Source organism: Protopterus annectens, chromosome 3.part0 (assembly GCF_019279795.1).
Source record: "Protopterus annectens isolate FY-2018-M chromosome 3.part0, PAN1.0, whole genome shotgun sequence".
Taxonomy (NCBI): domain Eukaryota; kingdom Metazoa; phylum Chordata; order Ceratodontiformes; family Protopteridae; genus Protopterus; species Protopterus annectens.
This window is the reverse complement of record NC_056731.1, coordinates 1,069,754,355-1,069,770,730: the sequence shown is the minus strand read 5'-3', so window position 1 is coordinate 1,069,770,730 and position 16,376 is coordinate 1,069,754,355. Positions and strand designations below refer to the sequence as shown.

The following is a 16,376-nucleotide window of genomic DNA, read 5'->3' as shown; positions in this document are numbered from 1 at the left end:
TGATTGGATACTCAGGGAAAGAGTGTGTGGTTATATAGTATATGACTAGGAGCACTGGGGTGGGTGAGAATTGGGGGTAGGGTATGGGGATCTGAGTGAGCCTGCAGGGCGAATGGAGCGGGTAGAGACAAGTGAAGGAGCAGCTCAAGAAAAACAATCAGCAAAACGTGGACTACTGAGTTAGTACAAAAACTATGCATTTATAAAACAGCAGTTATCTTACAGGGAACTTACATCTTAGAGAATAATATAAGCAGTAAAGACCACCGATAACCTATTACAGTCAAAGTCTAGAGATACAAATGGAAAATGGCTTGGAAGGAGGAGTATATGACTGTCTTAAGAAGAAAGAAAAGTAGTAAGAAGGGTATATCCATATAAAACAACTATTTAAACCGTGTACAACTATTTATTTCTTATTTACAACATATTTACACCATGGATGCCAAAGGATAACAAAATAATATAACAAAATACTTTGTAAAATCAAAAGTTACAGTGTGATGATAACAATGTCTAATGATTATAGGGCCAGATATGATACCGATGGAGGATTTCCTGGAATGTAATGTTAGTGACCCCCATTTTGGAATATTATTTAGTTTGGATTAGGTCAAAAAGGCTACACCAGTAATTCTGAAAATATTCTTTTTTCTTTTTGTCATTATTGCATAACTTATGTGCAGATATATAGTTGATTGCCATTGATGTAAAGTTTTCCCAAGCTATTGCTGAGGCATTGACCCAATTCTTGGCTATAAAATATTTGAGAATAGTGCAGGCCATAACACAGATGTGGCAATGGATACCCTTAAGAGATTTAGGAATTATATTTAGAATCATGGTTTGCCAAGAAAATGTGTTTTTTTCGTATCCCATTTTTTCCAACTGAGTTCTGAGAGAACACCAAAGTTTGTAAATATTCTTACAGCTCCAAAAGATGTGAAGTATATTTACATGTGGGAGGGAACAGAATGGACAGGTAAGGTTTTTACTGTATCTGAATTTCAGTAAGACTGCTGAGGTATAGTAGGAATTGCTGTTTATCATAAGTTGAGTGTAAATTAGGTTTTTGAAGGGAGTTAGATTCAGGGTATTATTGATTGCTTTGCACTTAGACTCCATAGAGATTTCTCCTTGTATGCTCTCCCAATATTTGGAAAATAGAAGTGAATGATTATATTAAATGCATGACACAAGTTTATAGGTTTACAAAATCATTTTGTTCTGTAGGGAAAGTGATTTAATGATAGATTGTGATACTGTAATGTCTTGCTCCTTCACTCTATAGCAAGAGAATTTTTGTTTCACAAGTGAGCTAATTTGTCTTAAGATAGGATCATATTTGTTAGTAGCACCAAATAAGGCTTTGACCTCGACAACATTTTTAGAGTTATAAAAGTGCCAAACTATGGCTTTCTTAATAATAGGGAAGTTTGTTAGACTGATCATTTTATTATTGATTTTTAAATTAGGGTTTAGGTGAATAGGTTGGAGAATGGGAACAGTACTGTGTAAATTTAAGGAGGTCATCAGAGTTTGAAAGATGCAAATTTTGTTCTTTAGTGTAGGCAAGATCTTGAACTTGTAGTCACCATCAAGTGCAAAAAAGGGACAGCATATGGATTGAATTTTAATTAATATATATATAGTTGCACCAGATTTTGATCCAGGTTGGGTACCAAGATTCTGCAGAGGGATCATAGCAGGCTATTTGAATTAGATGGCGAGCATTAATGATGTGGTAATATAAACTAAAGCCCGGGAGACTTAAACTGGCTTTGGTCTTTGGGGTAATTAGTTTCCTGTATGATATTCTGGTTGATTTAGGGAACCATAAAAACTTTGAGATTGTGCTTTTCATTTTTCTGAAAAAAAAAATTCGGAACATTTAAGAAGATGGAGTTAAGATGAAAAAGGATTTTAGGCAAAATATTCATTTTAATGATAGTGGATTTTGATAGCAAAGAAAGATTGATGTTTTCCATCTAATTAGATCATTATTTATCTGATCTCAGACTCTATATAGGTTTGGTTTTATTAGTTCTTGGTGAGGGTGTGTGAAATTTATTTCTAGGTATTTGAGTATATATTTGAGAGGAATGTCAGATAGGGGGAAGTAATATTTTAAATTATTTGCAGGGTTTAATGGAAAAGTAAATGATTTTTTCAGGGTTTAATTTATCATTAACAGCCTTAGCAAAAAGATTAATAGAATTTCATATTTTATGAAGAAAGGTGTTGGGAAGCTCAAAATAGATGTTTAGGTCATCTGCAAATACAAAATAATTTATATCAAAGTTAAAGACTTTTGGGATATGGTGATAATTCTTTTGTTTAACCCAGAGAAGGAAAGGTTTGAGATATAAATTGAAAAGATAAGGTGAAAGTGGGCAGCCCTGCCTAGTGCCATTGGTAATTTTAATAGGGTGTGATAAAGTTTTATTTATATACAGATAAGTAGAGACATTGTTATAAAGCATCTTAATAGTGTTGATAATAAGATCGGGAAAGTTAAAGCATTTCATGCTTAGGTAAAGGAAGTTTAGATCAATGTTATCAAAGGCTTTGGTAGCATGAGTGCATAACGCAGGTGGTTATCACTTTGTAGAAACAGCATTAATGTGTTCAAAGTAAAAGTACTGTCACACAGCTGCCTCTGTTTCATAAATCCCAACTGTTCAGAAGAAATGACTGTAGCTATAACTTTCTGAAATTTATTAGCAAAAATGGTAGATAAGATTTTGATGTCAATGTTAATAAGGTCAATGGGCCTATAGCAGAGAGGGTTGGACTTGTCAGAGTTCAGTTTTGGGATGAATATTGTTTTCGAATTGTTCATATACGTTATCAGTAATCTCTTTAGAGATGATGTAATTATACATGGCAAGGAGAGTTTTAGAAAGGTGACTAAAAGTTTTATAAAATTCTCCTGTAAAACCATTAGGTCCTGGCGTCTTATTTTGTTTAAGTTTTTAATAGCTAGCATTATTTTATACAGTGTTATGTGGCTGTTTAGAAGGGTGTTTTTTGTGGAGGATAATTTTGGAACAGATAGCTCATTTAAGAATTTTTTGTGCATTTCATTTGGGGTCTGGTTTTTGGGATTATAGATTTCAGTGAAGATATTTACAAAAGAGTTAACAATATCTTCATTACTGTATAGGTTTTTCCCTTTGTATTTTATTTCATTAATATATGTTGGTCCCTCTTTGATGTTTATGAGTCTAGCTAGTGTTCTGGAGGGGGTTTGGGCCCATTCCAAATATATGTGAAGGAGTTTGAGTTCTACCAAGGATTGATTTTGTAAGTGAAAGGAGTACATTTTTTTTTTTGTATCTCATGTAGTTTCTTTTCCAGTTCAGGAGAAAAATCCTTTTGTAATTGTGCATCAGTCATCTTTTGCTCATTGTTGAGGTTATTGATGTACAATTTCTCTTTTTTTTATAATAAGATGATTTTTGTATGAGGTTTTTACAATATTTTTATATTTTTTCCATAACAGCATGTTTGTACACTGTGGTGTACTGTGCAAACATACCCAGGGTAATAAAAAAAAATATTTTCCATTATTTTCCATAACATTTTGGATACAGAGTGGTTAGTTTTGCACATATCTGTGTCATCCGTGCTATTTCTGCCACTGCAAGTACACATTTACAGCCTCTGGTGTCATTTTTACATCCTGTACATGGAATTTTTCCATGTACATTATGGACACCAACACGGGTTTTGCATAACTGCCTATCTGCTTGCTGGATCACTCTACCTGCCTCATTTGCATGCTATGGATACCAACACGGGGTCTGCACAACTGACTATCTGCTTGCTGGATCACTCTACCTGCCTCATTTGCATAATTTTCACCTGCTTATGAGATGATTTGCATGCCATGGACACTTCTGTGTTTGCATGCTCGTGCACGCCCCTCAGCTCCATTTATTGGATCACACATCTGCTTACTTTTGTGTAAGCACTATGCCACTATGCCTACATGGCAAATACGTCCTTGTAGGCTTTATTGAATTCCCCCCATAGAATACTTTTAATGTAAATGAGATGCTTCTTGTAAATTGTAGAAAGTAACTGAATAAACCCAAAGGAAATGCAAACGTATATTGCATTAAATGAAGCAGTCTAAGGAGAAATCATCTTAGACCTTTGTAGGACTTAGGATGCATTTCACATATTAATCTATTGTAAAAGCAACAACTCCATTAACTTGTTAGCTTGACTAAATTGAAAGCCCATGTAATTGACGCATTTACTGATTTACACCTATTGTTGTTTGAGGAACTTAATGTTCTTTTCCAAATTTTTCAAAATGCCATCATGAAAGAAATCTATGCCAGCCAAACCTAATTATTCTTGGGGGTTACAACTTCAGCCTTTAAACCTCCACAAACATAGACATCATTCACACCTTTACCAATCAAGAACTTGCTTGCATAGTAAAAGAAGTTATGTGACCAGCTATGAAATTAGCAATCAATAGCTCATAGACCTAGTAATCACCAGTAATCCAAATATAGTATCAAAATATCCCATCCTTCAACCATTTATTACCAACATTGCCCAATCAGTTATGTCTTAAAAATGACAATCAAATATTTTCCTACAAAACTCTTTGATTCCAAAAAGGCACACACATATGCACACTTAAAGACTCTTAAAAAACAAACTCTGAAAATGTACACAAAATGAACTCGCCCAAATGACTGAGACTGATTACTGCATGAACTGATTTGAAAACTTTTAGCAACATCACTTTCTAACACTCTACTCAGCTTACAAAATATTTCTTAATGTCTTTAAACTCCTTAAATTATAATATAACCAATGGGTCACCAAGAAACTCAAGGCCAAGTACAAATTATGACAAAAAGAGTGAGGTCTTTGAATCCATCCATTTGAAAAAAGAGAATAATTTACTCTCCTTAGGAATCCTGCTAACAAAGCAACAGATGATATTAATGCAGATTAATAAATGCTTAGCAAACGTCACTCCAAAACAACATAACACTTCTGGAGCTTTATTAAGCAACATAACTTGAAAAAAACTCCACAAAAACCCACTAAACAATGACAATATCTATAGCTTCATGGTGTTTATCCTGACTTGACTTCCTAATGAACTTGTCCTCACAATCCCCCCTACAACCAATGATCCAAAACATCAGCAATAATGTAGCAGCTCCCACTATAGTCTACCCATTTTCTATTTCAAAGTAATACAATTCAAGAATGTTATTACTCTTTTATACAAAACATTTAATTATTACTCCATAAAATATGATGATCTACACATCTGGTTTATCTCACTTTGCAATTAATTTTTGTTCTCCAGTCTGTATCACATCTCTAAAACTAAACACCCCCCCCAAATATCTAAACCATCCAAAGCCAGTGATTTCCATCCAATTTCTATATTATCAACAAGCTGAAAAATCTTTGAAAATATCCAGTTTATGGAGTATATATCCAAACTATTCCCTCTCAGCAGCAACAGCATGACTTCTGGGTGGTAGAAACACTATGAGTGCCCTTTTCATGTTTACCTACTATATAGTACAAACATAGGTAAGGGTCTTCATCACAAAGATTAGCCAGTAGACCAAACAACTAGACTGTTATTCACATGAATGAAGAAAACCAGTAACCATAGCTCTAGAAGAAGTATTAAGAGTCATATACACACACTACAAACAATGAGTAGTGAGCTGTGCAATAGCAGAAACTACATTAATTAAAGCAGACTTTTGTCATAAAAAAAAATGGTATATAAAATATTCCTTATACTTTTGCAATCTTTCAGATTAACTTTAATATATTAACCTGAGTATTTTGAAATTCTAAAACTTAAAAGGTACAGAAGTGTACACATTTTCCATAATTATCAATTATTTTCCATCCTTAATAGAAAGAGTAGGATTGGAATTAATTAAGTGCTTAACAGCAGAGGAGTTAACTAAGGCTATAGCTGCTGGATCAGGTTTAGGAATAATGTATACAAATTTAAAAGACTGAGGTGCATTATATATCCTATCTGCCTTTTATGGACAGGTGGTTCACTTTCAGAAAAATTACAGGCAGTAAGACACACTTCCTCTAAATCAAACAGGAGAGGAGGACTGGATGTAAGTTCTGGAAAATCCTTCTGTAACAACTCATATTATTTTTTGCGGGTAATGAGAAACTTTAGTGATCTCCCACTGAAAACACTGGGACATTATAGCAGCAATCTGAGAAAGAGAGAAATCCCCACAGGGAGTATCAGAAAGTGAACTCTCCCCTAGTCTGAATCAGAAATATGAGGAAAAAACCCTGAATCTATCTCTGCACCTTCCTGTTCAGATTTGAAATCACTTCAGGAAAAAAGGCACCCCTTTTTCTTTTGCCAGAAATAACTTTACAAGAACAATATCCTGAATCCAACCCTATGCAAGTCCAAGTAAAGTACTCCTTTCCAAATAAATTTGAGGAGGAGAAGATACATGCTTGGTTTTCTGTTCCTTTTTGACAGGACAAATGGGGCCAGCTGTGTTATTAATAGCAGCCACTGCTTCCACAGGGAAGGGCTCAGGATTCTGACACAACAGGGAAACCTTTGTTGTTCCCTCATCCAGACCTGACAAGAATGGCTCTCCCTTGCCTACTGGGGGAGCTCCAACAGTCACAGAGGACATGTCTAACCCCTGGTGCATAGTGGTTGTAGGTGCTACACTAGAGGGATCCAGGGTAAAAGATGAATGATCTGAGGTGTAACAAATGGCCACAGAAGAGCCACCCACCTGCAGCTTAGGTAAAGGCTATTTGATTAAGTTTTTCCTTTTGTGGCTGAAAAAAAGACTGACCATGGGACTCACAATCTGTTCCTTGGTCAAGCCAAAAATTGTGCCTCTATCCTGGGAAAAACAAGCAATGAATGACACTAAAACTACCAGTCCACAAAAGTTACTTTGTTGACAGAATAAAATAGACTGAAAAGCATTTTCAAACACTAGGATAGACCCTCAATGGAAAAAAAACCAAACTAACCTATAGAAAGTATTTTACCGGTTAGTTAATTCTACTTTTAAACTGACAGAAGCAACAACTGCTCCATGTAAAAGTATGTTACAGTCTGGAGACAATCTGTTAAAAAAAACACTCCTATTTTTAAAATAATTTTCCTGCAGAGGAAAGTAAAAACAACAATAAACAATAAGTAAATGCAAGTTTTTTTTCCCCAAAGAGAACTTAACTGCTCAGCTAATGAAAGCACAAGCTGGCCATCAATCCTCACAAACCTCAAGTAGAGTACTTTTGACATCAGAAAAGAGTGAAAGCTTTACACTCATATTTGTCTTTTAGTCAGCTTAGCTCAAGCTGCTTGACAGTTTAGACGCATGGAAGGTAACTTGAAGCTTTGGAAGCTGGCCGGCAGTTAAATGCTTGACAGGATACAACCCATATAGCTAAGGCTACTGCAGCTAGTGATCAATATAAAGAACATTGTCAGTTAATATAATTAAAGTCATTTGATCCAAAACCCATATAGCTCAAATCACTTTCAACAAAAAGCACAATTAATCAGACCCGATTCTCTGTGTATTATATACATGCACAAAAAGCAGAAGACTGAACAAATGCTAATCCATGCTTCATGGTGCTTTTTTTATAAATAAAATGATTCATGATATTTGCTATAAGTCATGTGATTTATTCTGAGGAATTTTGCAGCACAGGAGTGGTGTGATCATTTTACATAAATCATTTTACAGTCTAAATGTAAATTCATCTTAGTTTGGAATGAACACCAGACATTTAGGGCTGGCAAGGACAAAGCTATATTATAAATCTTATTTCCAGTAATATTAATATATATATATATATATATATATATATATATATATATATATATATATATATATATATATATATATATGTGTGTGTGTGTGTGTGTGTGTGTGTGTGTGTATACGTATATGTATATGTATATATATATATATATATATATATATATATATATATATTTCTCATCTCTAACCACAATGCATCTGCAGTGGAAGTGGCAACCTTCTAACTTTGCAGAGTGAGTGTTGACAGCAAACATTCTCTTTTTTAAAGAAATCATCAAATGGTACTTCAACCATAAACAAAATGCTGACAGCACTCAGTTTATAACAATGCTCTCTTGCAGTAATACTGTCATAAAATGACAAGTTCACTAATAATAACACCAGATAAAAGGATCTGAAAAAATGAAGATCACTGGGTAATAAATACAGTAAAATGTTTCGTAAATATATATATATATATATATATATATATATATATATATATATATATATTTTTTATAAAATCTTTTTATTAACAATTTTTAATGCAATACAAAATGGTAACAAACAACGCACAACCAAAACAATGAAAGTAATATAGACTTATATGCAACAAATAACTATTTACAGATACTCCCTATGTCCAACAGGATAGATAAGTTAACAGAGATTAAGCTAGAAAGATATCAAATAACATATCCCAGTATTCAATAAAGTGTGTACTAAGTCTTTGGATGTATTTCAGATATTTGTGGGCAAGGAAGTGTTTGGTAGCAAGTCGTTTAAATCCATCCCAAGTGAGTAGAGATCTATCCTTCCAGTTAAGGGTGATATAAATATTGACAAGGGAAAAGAGCGTTATTAAAATAAGAGTCTGAAGTTTGGATAATCCTTTAGAGGGGATATGTAATATTGTGAATTTCCAGGACAAAGTCATTTTTTCATATCCCTTTTTTCCCAATTGTACCCTAAGGGAGCACCGGAGTCTATAAGAGCATTTGCAGCTTCAAAAAATATGGAGTAGGTCAACGCTGTGATTGGTACAGTGGGGACAGAGAGAAGAGGAGGAGGGTAGATTTTAGAAAGTATGGCAGGGGTGAGGTATGCATTGTTTAAGATCATAAGTTAAGTATAGTTAAGTTTTTTAAGGGGATTAAGTTTCAAGGAGAGTTGAATAGTTTGGGAGATTTGATTAGAGGTAATGGGGGGATCATGGTCTTTCCAGTAGTTTGAAAACATTTGATCATTTTGGGTTTGGATAGAAAGAATAAGTTTGTATGAATTAAAAATCATTTTATTCTTAAGTAAGAGGAGGTTCCATATGGATTTGCATGCTTTAATATCATTCAGATTTAGAGAGGTATCTTCCAAGGTACTATGACAGAGTTCAAGGAATTGTTTTTAGATGATGGTATAACGTTTGTGTAGAGACATGTGTAGTCTTATTTCGGATAATGAATTATTTCTGAGAGGAAAGAGATCTGCTATAATTAATACTCTGATAAGGGGGTATTTATCCAGGTTGATCATTTTGTTGTTCAATTTAAGGTTGGGGCTCAGGTGGAATGGTTGCAGGGTATTAAAAGCAATGGACAGTTTTAGAGATTTGAAAATCTTCTAAAGAATCGTTATTTTATGCTTAATCTTCTTCTTCTTCTTCTTCTTTCGGCTTTTCCCGGTTAGGGGTCGCCACAGCGGATCACCTTGTCCGCACATTGAATGGCAGTGGAGTTTTACGGTGTCGAGTTGCCAGCCCGGCGCCCAACCTTCCACAGAAGGCACACTCACACGCACACCTAGGGCCAATTTAGAGTGTCCAATCCACCTGCAGCATGTCTTTGGGATGTGGGAGGAAACCGGTGCACCCGGAGGAAACCCACGCGACCACAGGGAGGACATGCAGACTCCGCACAGAAGGCACCCCAGCCGAGGATCAAACCGGAGAACCTCTTGCTGTGAGGCGGCAATGCTAACCACTGCACCACCGTGGCCGCCCTGTTATTTTATGCTTAATGGTTGACAGTAATTTGAAGATTTTAAGGCTTTCTGTATTCAGAAAGGGGAGAGCTTTGGGATTTAAAGCTGAATGTTTTGATATTGTTATAGTATTTTACCCATGTAGGAGACCAGGCAGACAGATTGGGAGTATAGTCAGATATTGTTACTATATATTCATAGGTATTCATAGGTTGATACTAGGCTATCGGCCCTAAGGCCTATACAAGCCTAGCCATAATAATTCCCTGGCTATTTCTTCCCGCAATATTTACTTCCCTCCATTTTTTTAAACATTTTTAGCTCAAAGATGTATTATTCACATCATGGATTTTCAGTAGCAGCTCTGCTACAGATATTTTCAACCAGAAATTCCCCAAGAGCTCTTGATTCTCATCCACATGAAAGGATAATACAGAAACCAAGCAGAGGCTGGTGTTAACGCCTTGACTTTGTCCATATTATGATCAACTTCTCTGTTTAGAAACTGTACCCAACTGTTGTCAGACTCAGGACATACGTGGCTCATCCCTCTATGTCCAACATTTTCTTCAAAACAGTAGCAACTTTAGATGCATTAAACCAAACTGCAACAGCACTTTATTCATCTGCTTTTACTGTATTTGTGTTTCTTCCTACTTTATTACTAGGGACATTGACTACAACTCTGATCTGAGATATATAACAATAAGTATCCTTTTCTGTGCATTTAAAGTGTTTTTTTTTATTGTATCTGCTTTATTTTCTGAACAAAATATATATACTTGTTTCCCACCTTTCTAAGCTAGTATAGTCCAGTTTTCAGGTTAGTGCTGAATTCAGGGCTGTATTACAAGTCTCTGTGTTTGCCCATAATACCTTACTTGGATTGAAGGAAGTTTCTCTGTTCACCTGTGAGGGGAGCTTTGAGCAGCCTATCTGTCCCTGGAGGAGTGGTATTAGCCCAGAAATTAGTAGTTCATTGGCCATTTTGGGCTAATTTCTATCTCTTTCATTTCCCTGCTATAAAAACTGCATTTGCCCAGTTTTGCGCTCTGGGCAACGCCAGTTAGCTAGGGTATAACTATTCCCAGCTCCACAAAGTCTCTTCTTCAATTTTTCCCTTGGAACAAGACAAACTTTCAGTGTAAGCACTCAAACGATTCATTTCTCAGCCTGGCACTTGCTCAAAACTCATAGCACTTATAAACCCTAGCACTAGACCCCCTATACTGTACAGAAGGACAAGGCTCTCTATTCAGCCTTACCAGCCAATCAGTAAAACAATTCAGTGTACCTATCCAGGCATGACCAAAGGGCAGTTTCAGGTGTACTCCAGTCCAACTGATGAATCTGGACATTTTGAGGCAATGTTACAACTGCCTTATGTACACAGACAGCCCTCTCCTCCTACCACCAAACACTAATACATGCGAAAGATGCAATTATGCAGCCAAACTGGAGGCTAAGCTCTCTCAACCCAAGACTGGATCAGATAGTCAAGAGGAGAAGGGAAATACTTGCATCACACCACCAGTCTCACATAGGCCCATTAAACCATCACCGGCAAAAAACACACATAAATACATGAAAACATACTCGGAGGCTCTAAATAAAAATCTACAAAAGCAACAAAGACCTCCAAAGCAGACCTCCAAGCAACCTCCACCCCCCAACACATACCATGAAACACATACTTCACAAAACCAGTGTGCCACAGAATCGCAACCCTTAAGGCAAAATAACATACCCAACACACTAGTAATAGGTGACTCTATAGTCAGGCACACTGACGTCCCACTCACTAGGCTGAACAAGGAGAATGTTACTGTTAGCTGCCTGTCAGGTGCCAGGATCCGCCACATAACACAAGCACTCAGGTCACTCCAGAACAAGTACAAATATGACCCTGTCATTGTCCATGTTGGTGCGAATTACCTGAGCCGTACCTCCCTGGACTACATGTAAAGAGACATGGTAGAGCTCTCTGAACACGTTGGCCAGGCCAGTATGACTTTGACCCAGAGTAGCATCCTGCCCTCACCAAGAATGATACCATGGTATTAGGAAAAAATTATCAATTTCAACAATTGGCTAAGTTTCTGGTGTCATTCAAAGGGGATCCAGTATCTGTCCACCTGGGATGACATGCTCGACAAGCCACATTGGTTCTCTAGAGGCGGCTTGCACCTGTCACCCTTAGGTTTTCGAATACTGGCCAAGGCTCTTGCCAACCCCATAGTGCCTTTTTTAGGCAAGGCTCAAAAGACAAATCCACCACCGTAAATAGCACAAGTAACAAAAAATTGACGGTAATGCTACTCAGTCTCAGAAGTCTAAACCTCAAAAATGCATGCACTCGAGGCACTCCTCAGTATGGAGATAATCTATATATGTGCAGTAACAAAAACCTGGTTTAAGGCTCCAGAGAGCACCCCAGCACTACCAGGCTACAACTCATACCATACATTTCAGCCACAGAACAAGGACCAAAATACAAAAGGCGGGGGCGTATCCATATTCATCAAGGATACCCACACCTCCAGTTTAGTGGCACAGCACAATGCTTCAGAGATCATCCACATACAACTAACAATGGGCAAAACTGCAATTCAAATTGTAGCTTGCTACAGATCACCCACCATGTCCCAGGACCCCCATTCCACATTTCTGGAAACACTTGGAAACATAAAGGTCCTACCAAACACCCTAATATTGGGTGATTTCAATTATCCAAAATGAACTGGGAGAACTACTTAAATACTAACTCCCTTGCCCAACATTTCCTAGAATTTATATACTCAGCCACACAGGATCAACTGGTCAACACTCCCACCAGAGGTGACAACATATTGCACCTGGTCATCACCAACATGGGTGACTGGTATTCCACAGCAGAGGTCAACCTCTCGCTGGTTAGATATGACCATAAACAAATCACTCTTGATATCCACATTCCGACCCCACCCCAGTCAAGGAAACCACCGTGAAAAACATTTCAAAAGCAAACTTTGCGATATTTAAGACTGAGGTAGAACGTTTCAAAGCCTCCATGCTAAGGAATAATGCTGTCCAAGCTGCAAAATCCTTTATTAATGCATTCTACGGGCACTTACAACAATGCATGGATCCTGCTATCCCAAGCAAAACCAAGACTCACTCCTTCAAGAAAAGAAATCCAGTCTGGTGGACCCCTGCCATAAACAAGCTATACAACAGAAGGAGGAAACTAGCACAGAAAAGAGTAAAATCCCAAGAAGCGAAGACATCCCTGATCAGTATCAGCAAGAAACTACTATTCCCTCATAAAATCCTTCAAGGCTAGCTTCCAAAGAAAAATTGCCAAGGACTCCAAAGATAACCACAAGGCATTATTTAGCTATGTCAAGAATCTAAGCGGCAATGCTCAGATCGGCTTGAGTTAGTGCAGAATGGCACAAAATACACTGAACCGACCGATATCGCCAACATCCTGGCAGACAGGTTCAGTGCAAACCTCACCTCCTTCTCTCCCCCAAAAGGACCCATAACCATACCAGAAGAATGTAGAGCCCTTGAAATCACAGACACTCAGGTTAAAACTGCCCTCTCCAAAGCCAAAAACACAGCATCAATGGGACCGGGCGGTGTCCCAGGCTGCGTCCTACACAAGCTCAAAGATGAACTAACCCCTCAACTAAACACATTGTTCAAACTCAGCCTCTCCACAGGCTACATACCCATAGAGTGATGCACAGCAATGGCTATTCTGCTCCACAAAGCTGGAGCCACAACAAACCCCGGGAACTATCACCCTTGACTAGCTTGGTCTGCAAGGCTATGGAATGCATCATCATGGAACTCATTAACAGAGACATTGGGAACCTCCAAACACTGGACCCTACTCAGTTCAGCTTTGTTAAAGGGCAGCTCATGCCTCCTAAACCTGGTGGACTTCTTTGAGAGAGTTACCAAGGCTATAGACAAGGGAAAGGTGGTACTCACAGCCTACCTAGACCTCACAAAGGCCTTTAACACCATTCCCCATTCTGGTATTATAGACAAGATCACTAGCCTGAACATAAACCCATATGTCACAAGATGGGTTGCCAACTGGCTCATGGACAGAACCCACATGGTGAGAGTTGAGGGAGCTAGGTCCGACTCTAAACTGGTTACAAGTTGCATTCACTAGGGCTCAGTCCTAGGACCCCTCCTTTTTGACATATACTTCTCAGAGGTACAGGAAAGCACAGAAGGACTATGGCTGACCAAGTTTGTAGACGACTGCAAACTAGGGGCTATAATTGACTCTCCAGCTGACTCAGACATCCTCCTCACTGAGATGGATACCTGGTGTCAAAATCATTATACTCAAGCTAAATGCCAAAAAGTGCATCGTCATCCCCTTTGGAAAAAAATAAAGTACCCACAAACTACCACAAAGGTGGTAGTCCCCTAAATACGGAAGACATAATAAGTGATCTGGGGACCCCAGTAGATAGTAATCTCACCTTTGATAATCACATTGCCAAAGTGGTTAGAAAATCCTTCTATGTGGCCCACCTAATCACAAAAAGGTTCTCATCCAAATCAGAAGAGGTCATTGTGCCCCTTTACTTATCACTCATCAGACCCATCATAGAGTACAACACCCCATTTAAGATGCACTTTACAAGACACCTGCAACAGCTGGAAAGACCACAGAAGTACCTTACCAAGAGGATCACTGACCTCAAACAGATGCCCTATGCAGCTCGACTGAAGAAACACCAGCTGTACTCGGTTGCATACCAGCTACTCAGAGGTGATCTCTGCCTGACATAGAAGGCTATGTCCAACTCAGATTTGATGGGCATGCTCCATCTAAAGAAAACCATTTCCCCGCGAGCCACACATTCTAGAAATCTAAACCTCACCTTAACAATAAATAGGACGTGCTGGAGGGATAGATTCCTGTCCCAGAGACTTCCCATGCTTTGGAACAAGATTCCACTCTACGTTAGGCAGAGCTCCTCACTAACAATTTTCAAGAGAAACCTTGATGAGTGGATGGGAAACAGAAAGTTTACCCCAGGGATCACTTTGGTGGATCTGCTGGACAGATGCACAGGGAACTAATGTAAGGGGTGGTGAAAGCCAACACATTCTGGCTAGGCTTATAAATGCCTTTGGGCAGGTAGCCTAGTACCTACCTATGAACCTATGAATCTATGAGCATAATTCATAGGTGGATATAGGCACAAAACAAATTCATCTATACTTGGACTGATTTCACTGGAGCAGTCTGCCAAGTCATCCAGCTGGGCAATATATTCTTGTTCACTGACCTTTCAATGATTCTTCACTGCTTCATAGACCTTTTTCAAGCATGCTTTGGATGCCTTAATCAGGCCAAGACAGGGAGCCATAACCTGGTGGTCTGCTTCTGACTAGTAGGTGTCCCGGTTCCCTCTCTCTTCCATATTTATATCACCAAGAACATCACTGAAAGGGTCGCCATCACTATTCTGTGCCTGTTACATTTCCTCAAGTGCATCTTTGACTAGTTTGGAGTATGATGACATCACTGACAGAACTGCTGCATGGTTATCTCTGGGTAATTTTGTTATCCGGTCACAAGATTCCCAGATACCTCCCATGGACATCAGCTGTTCCTGTGATAAGCTCTGTAATGGTGTATTGACAATAGTCTCAATAAGTTGAATAACTCCATCCACTATATCTATGGTAGCTTCTCTTACTATCCGACATAAGGTTGTGCCTCAGCATTTAGACAGCAAGTAATACACCTCAGACATGGTGACAACACTCTTTTCAATATCTTCAATGAGCTTTCCACAGCCCTCAGCTGAAAGATGAGGAGATTTTGAAATTGCAAGACTGAATTTGGTTGCTTCCTGGGATGTCATTTTGAAGCTCTGCTCTAGCATTTCCCAAAAATGTTGCAGATGAAATACTTCTTTAGAGTCTCTTGATTCTCCATCTCATAACTGATTCAACAAGACATGTAATGAATCTATTAAATTTCACAGCAGTATGCTAAAATCGACCAAAGCTAAGCAACTTGCAGTACCAGGAGAACAAACCTCCATTTCAGATCTATAAAGTTTGATGTCAGGTAGACTTAAACGACCCCTTTGACTTTTGGGAGAGTTACTCTATTATAACTAATTCTAATTGATTTGGGGAACCATATGAATTTGGAGAAAGATGTGTGGAGAGTTTTAAAATTTTTTTTGTGAATTATTACGTTCAATGTGTTGAAAACATAGAGTAGATGAGGTAGAATGTACATTTTGAATATAGCAGCATTAGCGAGAAGTGGGAGGTGTACTTTTGCTCATCTGTTGAAATCTTGTTGGATGTTAGATCATAGTTTGAAGATATTATTTGAATAGCTTTGTTTGGGGTCTTGTTGAAAGGAAATACCGAGATACTGTAGATAATCATTAATTTTGATTTGGGGGGGGGGGGGCAGCTAGGTAGTCGGCAAAAAAGGTTCAGGGGGAAAATGGTTGATTTCTCTAAGTTTAGTTTATAATTTGAGAATTTCGAGTATATATGCAGTCTAGTATTTTTGGAAGGTCAGAATTGGGGAGG

General features: G+C 38.0%; 1 pseudogene; it reads right to left on the bottom strand.

Annotated features, from left to right (window-relative positions):
• Nucleotides 1-10,129: 10,129 nt before the first annotated feature.
• LOC122797297 lies at nucleotides 10,130-15,796 on the bottom strand (annotated as a pseudogene).
• Between the last annotated feature and the right edge of the window lie 580 nt (nucleotides 15,797-16,376).